A 16,329-nucleotide genomic window follows, 5' to 3' on the forward strand; every position below is an offset into this window, starting at 1 on the left:
CATTGGCTCAATGGAAGAAGCCAAAGAGTGGTAGTAGAGAATTGCTTCTCTGAGTGGAGGCCTGTGACAAGTGGTGTGCCACAGGGATCAGTGCTGGGTCCATTGTTATTTGTCCTCTATATCAATGATCTGGATGATAATGTGGTAAATTGGATCAGCAAATTTGCTGATGATACAAAGATTGGAGGTGTAGTAGACAGCGAGGAAGGTTTTCAGAGCCTGCAGAGGGACTTGGACCAGCTAGAAAAATGGGCTGAAAAATGGCAGATGGAGTTTAATGCAGACAAGTGTGAGGTATTGCACGTTGGAAGGACAAACCAAGGTAGAACATACAGGGTTAATGGTAAGGCACTGAGGAGTGCAGTGGAACAGAGGGATCTGGGAATACAGATACAAAATTCCCTAAAAGTGGCGTCACAGGTAGATAGGGTCGTAAAGAGAGCTTGTGTACATTGGCCTTTATTAATCGAAGTATTGAGTATAAGAGCTGAAATGTTATGATGAGGTTGTATAAGGCATTGGTGAGGTCGAATCTGGAGTATTGTGTTCAGTTTTGGTCACCAAATTACAGGAAGGATATAAATAAGGTTGAAAGAGTGCAGAGAAGGTTTACAAGGATGTTGTCGGGACTTGAGAAACTCAGTTACAGAGAAAGGTTGAATAGGTTGGGACTTTATTCCCTGGAGCGTAGAAGAATGAGGGGAGATTTGATAGCGGTATATAAAATTATGATGGGTATAGATAGAGTGAATGCAAGCAGGCTTTTTCCACTGAGGCAAGGGGAGAACAAAACCAGAGGACATGGGTTTAGGGTGAGGGGGGAAAAGTTTAAAGGGAACATTAGAGGGGGCTTCTTCACACAGAGTGGTGGGAGTATGGAATGAGCTGTCAGACGAGGTGGTAAATGCGGGTTCTTTTTTAACATTTAAGAATAAATTGGACAGATACATGGATGGGAGGTATATGGAAGGATATGGTCCGTGTGCAGGTCAGTGGGACTAGGCAGAAAATGGTTCGGCACAGCCAAGAAGGGCCAAAAGGCCTGTTTCTGTGCTGTAGTTTCTATGGTTCTATGGTTGAAAGTCCTTGATAGAGCAGATGTGGAGAGGATGTTTCCTATGGTGGGAAAGTTTAGGACCCGAGAACACAGCCTCAGAATAGAGGAGTGTCTTTTTAGAATGAAGATGAGGAGGAATTTCTTTAGCCAGAGAATGGTCAATCTGTGGAATTTGTTGCCATAAGTACTATGGAACCTAAGTCTCTGGGTATATTTAAGGCAGAGGTTGATAGATTCTTGATTGGTCAGGGCATGAAGGTATATGGGGAAAAGGCGGGATATAGGGGCAGAGGGAAAGTAGATCAGCCATGATGAAATGGGGGGACAGACTCAATGGGGCAAGTGGCCTAATTCTGCTCCTATAACTTATGGTCTTATCCCTATTGGCTCAAGAACCTGATGGCTGAGGGTTAATGACTGTTCCTAAACCTGGTGGTATGGGTCGTGAGGCACCTGTACCTCCATCCTGATGACAACAGTATGAGAAGAGAGCATGACCTGGGTGGTGGGGGTCCCTGATGATGGATGTTGCTTTCCTGTAGTAGCTTTCCTGTGGAGCGGAGGTCTTTATCCGTGATGGACTAGGCTATATCCACTGCTTTTTATAGGATTTTCCATTCAAGGGCATTGATATTTCCATATCAGTCTGTGATGCAGCCTGTCAACATACTCTCCATTACACATCTGTAGAAGTTTGACAAGGTATTAGATGCCAGGCCGAGTCTTCACAAACTTCAGAACTGCCGTGCTTTCTTTGTAATTTCACTTAAATGCTGGGCCCAGGACGGGTCCTCTGAAATGAAAACATTGAGGAATTTAAAGTTGCTGACCCTCTCTGCTTCTGATCCTCCGATGAGGACTGGCTCATAGACCTCTGGTTTCCTCCTCCTGAAGTCAATAATCAGCTCCTGGGCTGGCTGACAGTGAGTGAAAGGTGGTTGTTTTGGCACCGCTCAGACGGATAGTCACTCTCTCTCCTATAAGCTGATTTGTCACCCACAGAATTTAATTCTTCAATCAACTGATCTAGCCTCAGCCTGGGGCAGTCCACATTGCTCATTGAAAGCAGTAATCTGCAGGGAAGGATATTGGGAACTGAAATGTATCAACAAGGTACAAAACTTCATTTCAGAAACCTTTGCATTGTTAAGAAACTCATCAGGAGATCTGCATTGAAGTGACAACTTGAATTGTAAATTTTGGTGGATTATACAAGCTGGTTCCCTTGGCTTTATTCACAGTGAGTCAGTTAGAAGAAGCAACTGTGCATCAGTTGGTAACATTTTCACCTCCTTGATAGAAATGTTGGGTTTATGTCTTACATTTGTGTGCAAACAATCCAGATTGAGTTTTTAAATTTGCACTGAAGGAGTACTTTATTACCAGAGGAACTACAAACCAGTGTTCTAGCCACTATATTAGATGATTCCAAAAAAGCCTCAAGGCATTAAATTTCAGAAGAGCAGGGAAGATGTTGAATCTTTATCACTCATTTAACATCAGAAAAGTCAGATTAATTTATAACAATTACACTTTTTTTGGGGAGTGGCCTCTGTACAAATTGGCAGTTTCATTTCTTACATCAAACAGTGACTGTTCATTGTTTTTAAAGTCCCATGGGATGACACGAGGCCACCAAAGGTGCTGTAAGACAATGAAGTTTTTAACTCAATTTTGGACATAATTGTTAATGATCTGACATTATTCTAAAGCATATAACAATCAATTTTGATGTGCATTATTGTAATGTAGAGAACTGTGTTAAACAAAATTTTCATGTTATGCCAAGTTCCACATACATAGTAAGAAAAGGGACCTCGATATAGACCATAACAGGAGCAGAATGAAGCCATCCAGCCCATTGATTCTGTTCCACATTCAATCATATAGGCATCCATTAGTCTCGTGAGACCATGGATTTGTGCCTTGGAAGGTTTCCAGGGCGCAGGCCTGGGCAAGGTTCTATGGAAGACCGGCAGTTGCCCATGCTGCAGGTCTCCCCTCTCCACGCCACCGATGTTGTCCAAGGGAAGGGCACTAGGGCCGATACAGCTCGGCACCAGTGTCGTCACAGAGCAATGTGTGGTTAAGTGCCTTGCTCAAGGACACAACATGTTGCCTCAGCTGAAGCTCAAACTAGCGACCTTCAGATCATTAGACCAACGCCTTAACCACTTGGCCATGTGCCAACTATTCAATCATAGCTGATCCTTCTCAACCCATTCTCCTGCCTTCTCCCTGTAATCTTTGATGCCCTGACTAATCAAGAACCTATCAACCTCCACTTTAATTATACCCAATGACTTGGCTTCCACAACTGTTTAGCTGTTCTCGCAAAATGCCTGACAACACATACTTCCCTGCACTATATTCCATCTGCCACTTCTATGCCCATTCTCCTAACTTGTCTCAGTCCTTTTACAGACTCCCTGCTTCCTCAACTTTACCTATGTCTCCAGCTGTCTTCATATCATCTGCAAACCTGGCCACAAAGCCATCAATTCCATCATTCAAATCATGGACATATAACCTTACCAATGGAACTCTGAGTTACTCCCTGCGGTATGTGTATGTAGGTGCATTGGTACTTTGGATACTAAATTTGTTAAGGCATTCGACACTCACCACCTACCAACAGTATGCATTGCTGATTTGATGCCAGGCTGCTATTTATTTAGACCATAGAACCAGCACAGTACAGATCCTTTGACCCATAATACCGTACTGACCTTTTAACTTATTCTAAGATCAATTTAATCTTTTCCTCCTACATAACCCTCCATTTTTCTCTTTCTGTGAGTTTCTTAAATGCTCGTAATGTATTTGCCTCTAACACCACCCCTGGCAGGGCGTACCATGCACTCACCAGTCTTTGTGTAAAAAAACTTACCTCAGACATCCTCCCTATACTTTCCTCCAATCACCTTAAAATTAATCCCCTAAGTATTAGTCATTTTGAAGATTTATGGTCCAGCTGATGCCATGGCTTATCCTCATGTGGCTGAACCTGTATTTCCAAAGAAAAGATCTACTCTCTCCCCAGAGAAATTGGGCTGGGATGGTTAGGAACAAATGTGGAGTTAAAACACACCATCATGTGGACAACTTGCACTTCGGGGCTCCCTACCGAAAGTATTCCACCCCTCTTACTTAACTTGACTTTGTGTCTATCCAGACTGTAGAAAGGGAGCCAATGAGAAAAATTGGCTGGAAAAAGACATCAGTAATGGATTGAGGATGAGAGTTGACTGATAGAGGTGTACAAGATGATAAGAGACTTAGAACAAGTGGATAGCCAGAGGCTTTTACCTGAGGCAGAATTAATAAATACAGGGGGATGTAATATCAAGGTGACTGGAGGAAAGAATGGGGTGAGGTGATTAGGCAAGTTCTTTACACAGAGTGGCGGCTGTGTGAAATGTTTTGCCAGGAGTTGTGGTAGAGGCAGATATATTGAAGAGACTCTTAAATAGACACATGGATGATCCATGGAGGGCAATGTAGGAGGGAAGGTTTAGATTGATCTTAGAATAGGTTAAAAGGTATTGTGAGCCGAAGGATCTGTACTATGCTGTAATGTTCTATCTTTTATATTTTAATACAGTGGGTTCCCACCCTGGAGTTCTCGGACCCCTTGGTTAATGGTGCCCATGGCATAAAAAAAGGTTGGGAACCCCTCCTTTACTCTCTGAATACCCATGACTGCTTCCAGTGAGCTCAGTCCTTCCAATCACTATTGTCGTAGTCTGCCATCTGCTGTTCTCTTTCTTGTTCTTGCACAATGTTCAGCACATTGGGCGCTTGCAGTCATGTATTCCTTTAGTAAGCACATTCCTTGTTTCTTCTTGTTACTTGAGTCACATACATATGAACCCCCCTGGTTTCCTTGTCTAGGGAAGGCACACTCCGGTCCCGCCAAGCCCGGAGTCTGAGACTGTTCTCCCCACCCAAAACCCCCGTTTGTGTGGATGCAGTGCAGTTTGCTACCCTGTTACAAATTAGTGCCACAAAATAATAGACATTTATACTGCATCCAATTAAAGGAATTATATTTATGAACCTTAACTAGAGGTTTAGTAAAGAAAGAAAAAAAGAAAAGGGCCCATTTTAATTAAACAGTCAAATGTGCAGAAGTTGGAGCTCAATGCTTCACTGATATTCATCGATCCTCAGTCAACCTTAGCACCTGGCTCCATCGAATCGCGGTCCCACTCTGGGTCGAATCCAGTGTCTTCTCTCTTCATCTCCCACTGAACGAAAGCCCCAAGGCCAACCTTAGTGTCCCTCACCAAGAGCCTCCCCCCAGTTCCACCATCCTGATTGGATGACACACATTCCTCATCATCCCTTATCTTCAACAGGCTGAAAGCAGAACAGATTTCCATATTGTGTTTGAGGGGCTTATTATGTGCATTGATCTTAAAAATAAAATGATCTTACATTGAGTAACATCCACACCTAGAGGAGCTATAAATCAAAAGCCTGCTGATGCTGGAAATCTAAAATCAAGGTAAAAAGCGAAGAGAAAAGAAGTTAATGTCAAACTGGTTTTCTCTTCATGGACTGTTTCCTGATCTTCTGATAATTTCCAGCATTTCTGGTGAACTTCAGACCCACCCTTAACATCCTAATTATCTGCTGTTAAGGTCTTTTATCTCCAGGCTCATTGGAAGACATCTGTGTGTCAATTTTACTAGCGATATAGTGCTCAGCCCTCATAAAATATCCATTGAACCTCTCCTTGCCTCTTAACGTATTGTAGCTTAGCTTTGTTGAGACCCTGCAATTAAATTTCATGCAGAAAGACTGTCAACAGACCCTGGAGCCAATGTGAATTTTCTGCTAACAATGCAATCTCTTGGTGCTATTAAATAATAATACTCAAAGCACCAGAAGCAAACTGCCATATGGATGAGTTATGAGAATCATAAAATGTTTATCTTATTTGAAAGGGGCTGGTGGGTGGTGGAGGAGGGACGGTAGAGCAAAACTATAATGATAACAAGGAGAAACACATGCATTTAAAGAGTGACTTTAACATTGCAAACTGCCTCAAGGTTCTTCACAACAAGGTCACCTGAAGCACGGTGGCGTAGTGGTTAGCACAAAGCTTTACAGTACAGGCAACTAGGGCTCAATTCCTGCAACTGACTGTAAGTAGTTTGCACATTCTCCCTGTGACTATGCGGGTTTCCTCGGGGTGATGCGGATTCCTCCCACAGATCAAAGGCGCAGTGGTTGGTAGGTTAATTGGTCATTGTAAATTCTCCCGTGATTAAGATAGGATTGCAGGGCAGTGTGACTTGAAGGGCAGAAGGGCCCATTCCACGTTGTATCTCAATCAATCAATCAATCAATAAATAAATAAATGCTGTGGGAGAACTACAGTCTCCCTGATAACTGCATCAAACTGTAGCTCCTCAGAGATCATGTTAAGGAATTGGAGCTGCAGCTCGATAACCTTTGACTAATATGGAGGATGAGGAGATGACAGATAGAAGCAAATGAGGGGAGGCAGAAGAAAAGTGAATTGAATGTGTCATGAAATGGCAAGTAACTGAGGGTAAAGACAGGCCAAAAACCTCTGGGGTGGTCCAGAATGTTAATTGATGTGAATCTTTCATTGACCTCTGACCAAGTTTGCAGCAGATCATTCACAGCTTTGATGTCGTAGCTCTCTATACTTAACCTCCAACTATGTCTTTTTACCATTACCAAGACAGAGACTTCCATCTCTTTGTGGAAACTTTTGCCCCTCAGATTCCTTTCAAATCTTTGCTGTTGCAACTTCAGTCTGTGCCCTCTAGGACTCCCCTAGAAAGAGAGTATTATCATTCTACTTTTCTACACCTCTCATGGCTTAAGTACCTTAAAAGAACACTACTCAGCCTCCTATCTCCAGGAATAAAAGGCTCACCCTATCCCTTTTCTCCCTACAAGACAAGCACTCCAGACCCAGTATCATCCTCGTGAATCTTTCCAACTCCTATAGCTAAGCCAGCAGAACTGCAAACAATATTCCAGATGTGCCTTCACCAATGTCTTGTATACATGGTCAAGAGCTTCAGTAATATTTCAGCCAAACAATGGGAAAGAAATGTGATCCAAGTGACTTTGACCGTGGAATGATTGTTGGTGCCAGATGGGGTGGTTTGAGTATCTTAGAAACTGCTGATCTCCTGAGATTTTCATACATGCCGGTCCCTAGAGTTTACAAAGTATAGTGCGAAAGACAAAAAATATCCAGTAAGTGGCAGTTCTGTTGGGCGAAAATGCCTTGCCAATGAGATAGGCCAAAAGGAGAATGGCCAGACAGCTTCAAGCTGACAGGAAGGCATCAGTAACTCAAATAAATGCTTGATACAACAGTGCAACACACACAGAATGCAACAGGTCAGTCAGCATCAATGGAAATGAATAAACAGTCGATATTCCGGGCCAAAACCCTTGGAAGCCAGAATAAGAAGGTGGGGAGGAGTGTAAAAAGAACAGCAAGAAGGTGATGGGTGAAATCAGATGGGTGGGCAAGGGGAATGAGCATGAAGCTGAGAGGTGAAAGGTGGGAAAGATAAAAGACTGGAGAAGAAGGAAAATTATAGGAGAGGAGAGTGGGAGAAAGGGAAGGAGGAGGGGACCCAGGATGAGATAATAGACCAGTGAGGAGAAGAGGTAAGAGTGGGGGACAGGGAGGGAAATTGAAGAAGAGAGAAAGGAGAAGGGGAAAGTTTACTGGAAGCTGGAGAAATCGATGTTCATGCTAACAGGTCGGAGGCTAGCCAGATGGAATATGAAGTGTTGCTTCTTCAACCAATAGTGACCTCATCACGGTAGTAGAGGAGGTCGTAGACTGGCATGTCCAAAACGGAATGGGGATTGGAATTAAAATGGTTGGCCAGGGGAAATCCTGCTTTTAGTGGATGGACTAAAACTGCTCAATAAACTGATCCCCCAATCCACGTTGGGTCTCACTAACTTTGAGAAGGCCGCATCATGAGCACCAGATACAGAAGACGACTCCAGCAGATTTGCATGTGAAATGTTGCCTCATGTGGATGGACTGTTTGGTGCCTTGAATGGAGGTGAGGGGTTAGGTGAATGGGCAGATGTAGCACTTCTGCTTGCAGGGAGAACTGCCAGTAGGTGAGGACGAAAGGAATCCTATCCCTGTGAAGACAGCAGGGAGATGGGGTGAAGGCGGATTCTCAGAAACTGGAGGAGATGCAGTTGAGTGCAGCATCAATGGTGAAAGAAGCTTCTTTGAAGAAGAGGAACATCTCTGTTGCCCTGGAAAGGAAAGCCTCATCCTGGAAACAGATGCGGTGGAGACAAAGGAACTGAGAAAATGAGTTTTTAATGAGAAAAGCATTTTTATAGGAGACAGGGTCGGAAGATTTGTGTTTAAGATAGCTGAGGAAATTGGTAGGTTTATTAAATATATCAGTAGACAGTTTGTCTCCAGAGATAGTGACAGAGAGATCGAAAAAGGGGAGAGAGGTGTCAAAAATGGACCAAGTGAATCTATGGGCAGGGTGGAAGTTGGAAGCAAAGTTGATGAAATTTTCGATCTCGACTTGGGAGCATGAAGTAGCACCAACGTTGTGCGCTTGTCCCTGCAAGTGGAGGAAGGGCTACACCTGCTGATGTGCAGTTTGTCTTATGATCTTACGTCCAAGGAAAAAAAATCAATACCTCTGAATGCCCATTGGGATGGCCAGCCAAAATAATGTAACCTTTTATTAGGGCCAAGTCATCCTGCAGCCAGCCCTGCTCTAACCTGTCAATCACAGTGGCCAGGGGGTCAATCTGAACCAGTGCATCTGTCAAGGTGGAGTAAGCTTGCACTGCAATTAGGCCTCAGGCATGGCATGGTAAACCTCCCACCTCCAGAGCACTCCAACAGCTCTTGTAAACAGCTTTCAAATATCTTTGACAGAAACATGTAAAATCAATTGAAGCTGATATAAAAGATGTTAAAAGTGAGATAAATATAATTAAAACAAAATAAAATACTAATTCTAGTTACAGTATCAAAACAATGTAAGAAAATTGCCTATAACATGACTTCAAAGTTGCTGGTGAACGCAGCAGGCCAGGCAGCATCTCTAGGAAGAGGTATAGTTGACGTTTCGGGCCGAGACCCTTCGTCAGGACTAACGGAAGGAAGAGCTAGTAAGAGATTTGAAAGTGGGAGGGGGAGGGGGAGATCCGAAATGATCGGAGAAGACAGGAGGGGGAGGAATGGAGCCAAGAGCTGGACAGGTGATTGGCAAAAGGGATATGAGAGGATCATGGGACAGGAGGCCCAGGAAGAAAGAAGAGGGGGAGGGGGGAAAGCCCAGAGGATGGGCAAGGGGTATAGTGAGAGGGACAGAGGGAGAAAAAGGAGAGAGAGAAAAAGAATGTGTGTATATAGATAAATAACAGATGTAGTACGAGGGGGAGGTGGGCCATTAGCGGAAGTCTGAGAAGTCAATGTTCATGCCATCAGGTTGGAGGCTACCCAGATGGAATATGAGGTCTTCTCCTATCATTTTGGATCAACTGTCCAGCTCTTGGCTCCATCCCTCCCCCTCCTGTCTTCTCCGATCATTTTGGATCTCCCCCTCCTCCTCCTACTTTCAAATCTCTTACTAGCTCTTCTTTCAGTTAGTCCTGACGACGGGTCTCGGCCTGAAACGTCGACTGTACCTCCTAGAGATGCTGCCTGGCCTGCTGCGTTCACCAGCAACTTTGATGTGTGTTGCTTGAATTTCCAGCATCTGCAGAATTCCTCGTGTTTGCGTTTATAACATGACTTGATAGAGCTGTGCAAGATGATAAGAGTCGACAACCAGAGACTTTCCTCAGGTTGGAAATTGTTAACACACGGGCATAATTTTTAAGGTGACTGGAGGTTTTTTATACAGAGAGTAGTGGGTGTATGGTACACACTGATAGGTATCGCGGTGGAGGCAGACACATTAAGGACGTTTAAGAGACTCTTAGATAGGCAAACGGATGAGAAAAAAATAGAAGGCTATGTGGGGGGGAAAGATTAGATTGATCTACAAGTAGGTTAAATAGTCAGTACAACTTTGTGAACTCAATGGCCTGTACTGTGCGATACTGCTCTATGTCCCATTAAAATAAAACAAAAGAGTAGACAGATAATATTCATATTGTATACTGAAATACTAGGAATTAGAGGGAAATACTGAAAGAGAAAAATTGACAGGGTTTGAAAAAATTTGAGTGAGTACAACTAATGGAAACCCTTTCAAAAGATAGCAAAGATCTTTTGTTACCATATTCTTCCATGATTTTAAGGTCACCTATTATTTAGAGATCCTCCATTCATCTTTTTGTGTCTTATAGTCTATTTATCAGTATCTGGATCTCTGAAGAAGACACTCCTTTGAAAAACACTGCTTTTGCTGATGCTTGGGCAAATTTTTCTTTAAATATGAGTCCAGCAGCTTGCACTGCTCCCAAACGACAGCTGCTGGCCTTCAAGGGAATTTGCTTGAAAGGAACAATGCACCTCAGCGTCTTTTATAAAAAAATTGCGGGATTGAAAGGCTTGTCACATGAGGAGTGTTTGATGGCTCAGGGCCTCTACTTACTGGAATTCAGAAGAATGGGTGGAGGGATAGTGGTGGATCTCATTGAAATCTAGACAATGCTGAAAAGCCTTGATAGAGTGGATTTAGAGAGGATGTTTTCTGTGGTGGGGGAGTCAAAGACCAGAGGGTCCAGACTCAGAATAAAAGGGCGACCTTTTAGAACGGAGATACAGAGGAACTTCTTTAGCCAAAGAGTGGTGAATTTTGGAATTCTTTGCCACAGGTGGCTGTGGAAGACAAGCCATTGGGTATATATATAAGGCAGAGGCTGATAGATTCCAGATTAGTCAGGGCATGAAGGGATATGGGGGGAAGGCAGGAGATTGGTGCTGAGAGGGAAAATGGATCAGCCATGATGAAATGGTGACCAGACTCGATGGGCAAATGACCTAATTCTGCTCCTATATCTTATCGTCTATTTTATGTTACTAAAAATGTGTCTAGAAGGGAACTTGGGCGCCACTGTTTGGGAGGTGTTTCCCAATTTGCTGTCAGCTGATCTACACTTACCTTTTTTTTGGGGAGGGAGTGGATATGGCCTCATTGAAAAGAGAATAATGTCAAAAACTTGAAGGCTTTCACCAGTGCCCAAAGAGCAGAGTAATGGATACAGATTATATGCTTGGTTTGATATACAAAACATTTCTAAATTAACAACAAAAGTAAAGGTACACTTACAAATTACTTTTTGTTTACTTAAGAGTGCATTTACAACAGGACATGAATATGCCCAATTTGAATATGCTTCATAATATCTAAAAATTTAGAATACATCTGGGCTGTATGATTCAAGAGAGTAGCTGTGAATTACTGTACAAATAAAGTACAGTTGATTTATTTTGTAATTTAGAGTAATTTTATGTCTTTGTGCAGTACTGATGCTGCAAAACAACAAATTTCATGTCATTTAAGACAGTGATAATAAATATGATTCAGATTCTGACTGTTTAAATATTTAAACTAAAGCAGACCCAGCTGGAATTGCGCTAGAGGCAGGACTCCTCCGCATTATCAGGTGTTAGCCCATTTTGTTTAATTTTTTTATTTAGCAATACAGCGTGGAGAAGGTTCTTCTGGCCCTTCGAGCCATGTCGCCCCGGCAACCCCCAACAAATCTGATTAGCCCTAACCTAATCATTGGACCATTTAACCCAGCTGGTACCACTTTGGACTGTGGGAGGAAACTGGAGCACCCAGGGAAAACCCTCGCATTCCACAGGGAAGACGTACAAAGACTCCTTACAGAACGGTGCTGGAATTGAACTCCAAACTCCGGAATGCCCTGAGCTGTAGTCTTGTTGCAATTTATTCTGCATCCTTTTAATGAGATAAAGACCTTTTGAGTGCAGGTTCTCTATCCTGACATAGTTTTTGGTGCTGATTTCATGCTAGATCTTTGAAAATGCCTGTTTATTCAGGAGCTGTCCCAAGAGCATAACACCGTTTTATCCCTATACCTCTCTTTGACTCTCTGCAGTTCATTGCTTCGCCACCAGCTGGGATGCTTTGAGATCAGAGATGTATAATTCAAAAGATGGATCAGAAAATAATAGAAAGAAAATGCGGTTTTGAGTGTGTTACTCATGGGACAAAATTGTGAATGCCTTGTGAAATTGGAATGTTGTAGGATAAATACTTGTAGTCTGTGAAAGTGTGTGGCTAACAGTCAGCCCCAGGAACAAAGAGCAGAAAAAAAATCTCTTAAAGAGATAAAGCGTCCTTGTTGTCGATTGGAGGCTTGAGTACCTCAATGATCCAGAGAGCTATGCTCACTGGAGTTAGGGCCTTGTGCTTTGACCCTTGGTAGGGTCACCCATGCCAAGCAGGTCAAAGGGTACAGGCTGGACTAAGAGTAGTCCTCTGGTCCTCCAGGTTCGGGGGTTCAGCTCAGGGAACTGTTAAAAAAAATTGTTATTGAAAAGCGATGAAGGATCCTTCTATATCTGTGTATTCCCTACTTTCCACCTGGGACCTGCATGACTGACAATAGTGAAAACCGAGAGGAAGCTACTGGCATGGTGAAGAAAGCCCTGAAGACTGCCAAGAGCAAGACCAAAATTGGTTTTGCCAAGGACAGGCAGAGATGGAAGACCTTCATTGCTGCCCTAAAAGTCAGCGGCATAATGGGCAGTAAGTAACTGAAGAGATAAAGGTTAGCTTTATTCATCACAGGTAGGTTACAATGTCGAAGCTTACAGTGAAATGGGTGAAAGGTGAAATGTTTAAGGGGAACACAATGGGGAACTTCGCCACTCAGAGCATTGTGAGCGTGTGGAACGAGCTGCCCGCAGAAGTAGTGCATTCACTTTCAATATTTAAGAGAAGTTTGGATAAGTACATTAATGGGAGGGGTATGGAGGTCTGGGGTGCAGGTTGATGGGACTAGCCAGAATAATACCTCAGCATGGTCTGAATGGGCAGAAGGGCCTGTTTATGTGCTGCACTGCTCTGTATTACTATACGTGCTGGGGGCAGCCCACAAGTGACACCAAGGGGAGAAGGCAGGAGGTTGGGGCTGAGAGGGAAAATGAATCAGACTGATGAAATGGCGGAGCAGAATCGATGAGCCAAATGGTCTCATTTTGTTCCTATATCTTATGGTCTTGTGGCATTATGGTCTTATTATCACTAAGTGTGAAGTACTAAGTGGCTTCCATGACAATTGTTCACATTTGCTAATGTGAGCGGATGGTTTGACACATGGGGCCTGTGGGTTTCCATTTAGCAGCAGAGTTGGCATGCCGAAGGAGATAAATTCTATGCTCCCAGAAGGGCCATTTCAGTGGTTTAATCTGTTTTCCATAAGAGCAACTTTCATTTTGTGTAGACCTTTGAATTTAGTAAAAGCTTCCAAGAACACTTAAAGGAATGCGTACAACTGAAACAAAATGATATCCAGAGCAACCTATACCAAATAAACTCAACAAGTCAGGCAGCATCTACGGAGGGGAATAAAGAGTCAGTGTTATGGGCTGAGACCCTTTATCAGTACTGGAAAGGAAGGGCGAAGAAGCGGTATAAGAAGTTAAAGGGATAGGGAGGAGTACAACCTGGCAGGAAATAGATTAGATTATTAGGTTATGAGAACACTCAGTCCTCTTTTATTGTCATTTAGAAATGCATACATGCATTAGGAAATGATACAATGTTTCTCCGGAGTGATATCACAGAAAACAGGACAGACCAAAGACTGACACTGACAGAACCACATAATTATAACATATAGTTACAGCAGTGCAAAGCAATACCATAATTTGATAAAGAACAGGCACAGTAAAAAAAAGTCTCAAGGTCCCGAGTCGATCGACTCCTGAGTCCCCGATAGCAGGCGGCAAAAGGGAGAGACTCCCTGCCATAAACCTCCAGGCACCATCAACTTGCTGATACCTTGGAAGCAGCCGACCCCAGCCGACCCTGAGTCCATCCGTCCGAAAACTCCGAGCTTCCAGGCGGCCTCTCCGATACAGCCTCCCGAGCGCCATTCTCTGCTCAGCACCTTCGACCTCTCCCCGGCTGCTGAAACACGCAAAGCCGAGGATTTCGGGGCCTTCGGCTCCGGAGATTCCGGTTACCACACAGTAGCAGCGGCAGCGAAACGGGCATTTCAGAAGTTTTCTATATGTTCCGCTGTGCTTTCACGTCCGTCTCCATCAAATCAGGATTGCGCACGGTCCCCTACTTGACAGATAACAGACAAGTCCAGGTGAGAGAGGAAGGTAGATAAAAGTAATTGTTCGTCCTTTACATCTTTTTTACAATCACAAGTCACTGCTGGATTCCCAGATCATCAAGTTCTGCAGGACTATCCCACCAGCAAATTGCTCGTTAATGATGGAGCTGGACTTACCGTGTACCATTGTCGTGTTGTTGCCCGGACTTGTGTACCATTGTGGTGTGTGATACCAGTTACTCTCTTAATACATTCTGATTGTGATCTCGAGCTCCTGCTGGACATTAGTAATGCGACATGTCCGGTTCACTGCTGAGACTGGCGGTGGGGAAGCTGCATTGCCTCGGTTGCGGCGAGGACTAGGCCCTCATGCCACGGGGGTTGCTTGTTGCAAACGCCCAGGGGAGGCTATGCCCGTCAGTGCTGCCCTCTGGTGTTGGCATGGTGCTGCTCTTCAGTGTTTGCTCAGTGGAAGAACAAGCTGGTCCTGAATAACTTCATCAATCTTCAGGCCACGCCACTCTGAGACTTGGGCTATACATTTTTTTTCTTTGCGTGATTGTATGTTTTTCTGCTGTCGTGAGCTATATGCAGCATGCTGTGTGCTTTTGGTAATGTGTTTTGCACCTTGGCCCTGTAGGATCACTCTTTTGTTTGGCTACATTCATGTATGGTTGAATGATAATTAAACTTGAACTTGAGTGGGGGAGAGAGAATGAACGGGAATGATGTGAGACCTACATAACGTTAGATGGAAGAGGCAAAAGCTAAATAAAAAATCTCACAGGGTAGGACAGCAGAAGGAGGTGGGGAACCAAAGGGAGTGATGGACAGGTTGTGAAGAGGAGGTGGGGGCAAGGAGAAGAGAAGGGATGCTGATATTTAGCAACGTAAGTGCTATGTTACATTTAGCTATGCAAACACTGGCCAGGGCATGAAAAAGGGCACGGAGAATAAAGAGTGCTAAATATCAAACGGGTTTAGGAAGGGAATTTCAGGATTGATTAACTTTGATGATGAACTCAAAGACAGAACTGGAGGTCTGCTGAAGAGATATCGGACAGTAAGTATTTTATTAAAGAAAATCAGATAGTGATAGTGAAATGACACAAAATACAAAGTTGCCTGTTAATGATTTCATTGAAGTCTCTTTGCTGTAGGACAGATGGAGTATTGCAAATAATTGATTAACAAGTTCTAGATCCCGAATTTACAGAACACTGATTTGCAAGAACTGTGCATAGTCTGCACTTTTACTAAGTTAGCCCTCGTTAGCCCAACACAGACTGTGTTTAGTTGATTGTCTCAAACAAGGCTGGGTAAGATGCTTTGGGAGACTGAAATATAAAAGAAGATTGGTAGCTCAGGTTGGCTGTATGTAAGGTTGTTGACGAAGCCTGGAGGTTGGGTCACAAACGTTTCATCACCATTCAAGGTGACAGCATCAATGCGCAATTGAGTGTTGTTTCTGAGGAATGCTCTCATTTTTATTGGTCTGACAAGTTGCTCTGATTGGTTGGGCGCTAATCTCCACTGGGTCCCGGCCAACCTGAGTGATCTCCGCTGGCCTGTATCCCAGGTTATCGATCGTGGTGAGTGTTGGTTCCTTGGGTGTCTATGGCTCATCTCTCAGCCCTGATACACAGATGCATAGGTTTGTCAATTGTTTCCAGTTCAATATACTTATCAACAGAGCCTTCTGTTCAGAACCAAGCTTCTAAGAATTCGCGTGATTTCTTGCTTTGTGCTTCTGCCAGGATGTTTGTAGTTTTCCAGACAAACTTGTGTCCTTCTTGGTCTTCATGTACTGAGAGGAGTGTTGGTCTTCATGTACTGAGAGGAGTGACGGAGGATCGGGTCTTCCTATGGCTAGTTAATGTTCATGTTGGCTCTTGGATAATTTTCTCCCCGTCTCACTTACATAGTGTTTGGGGCAGTCTCCACATTGGATTTGGTATATTATGTGGGCTATTGGATATTTGGGTCTTGAGACGAGTATT

General features: G+C 43.6%; 1 protein-coding gene across 1 annotated transcript in view; it reads left to right on the plus strand.

Annotated features, from left to right (window-relative positions):
• The window catches only part of csmd3b (CUB and Sushi multiple domains 3b), a 2,134,893-nt gene that overhangs the window by 1,826,916 nt on the left and 291,648 nt on the right, over positions 1-16,329 (plus strand). The gene's annotated exons all lie outside the window — the stretch shown is intronic.

This window comes from Mobula birostris, chromosome 1, assembly GCF_030028105.1.
Source record: "Mobula birostris isolate sMobBir1 chromosome 1, sMobBir1.hap1, whole genome shotgun sequence".
NCBI classification, from domain to species: domain Eukaryota; kingdom Metazoa; phylum Chordata; class Chondrichthyes; order Myliobatiformes; family Myliobatidae; genus Mobula; species Mobula birostris.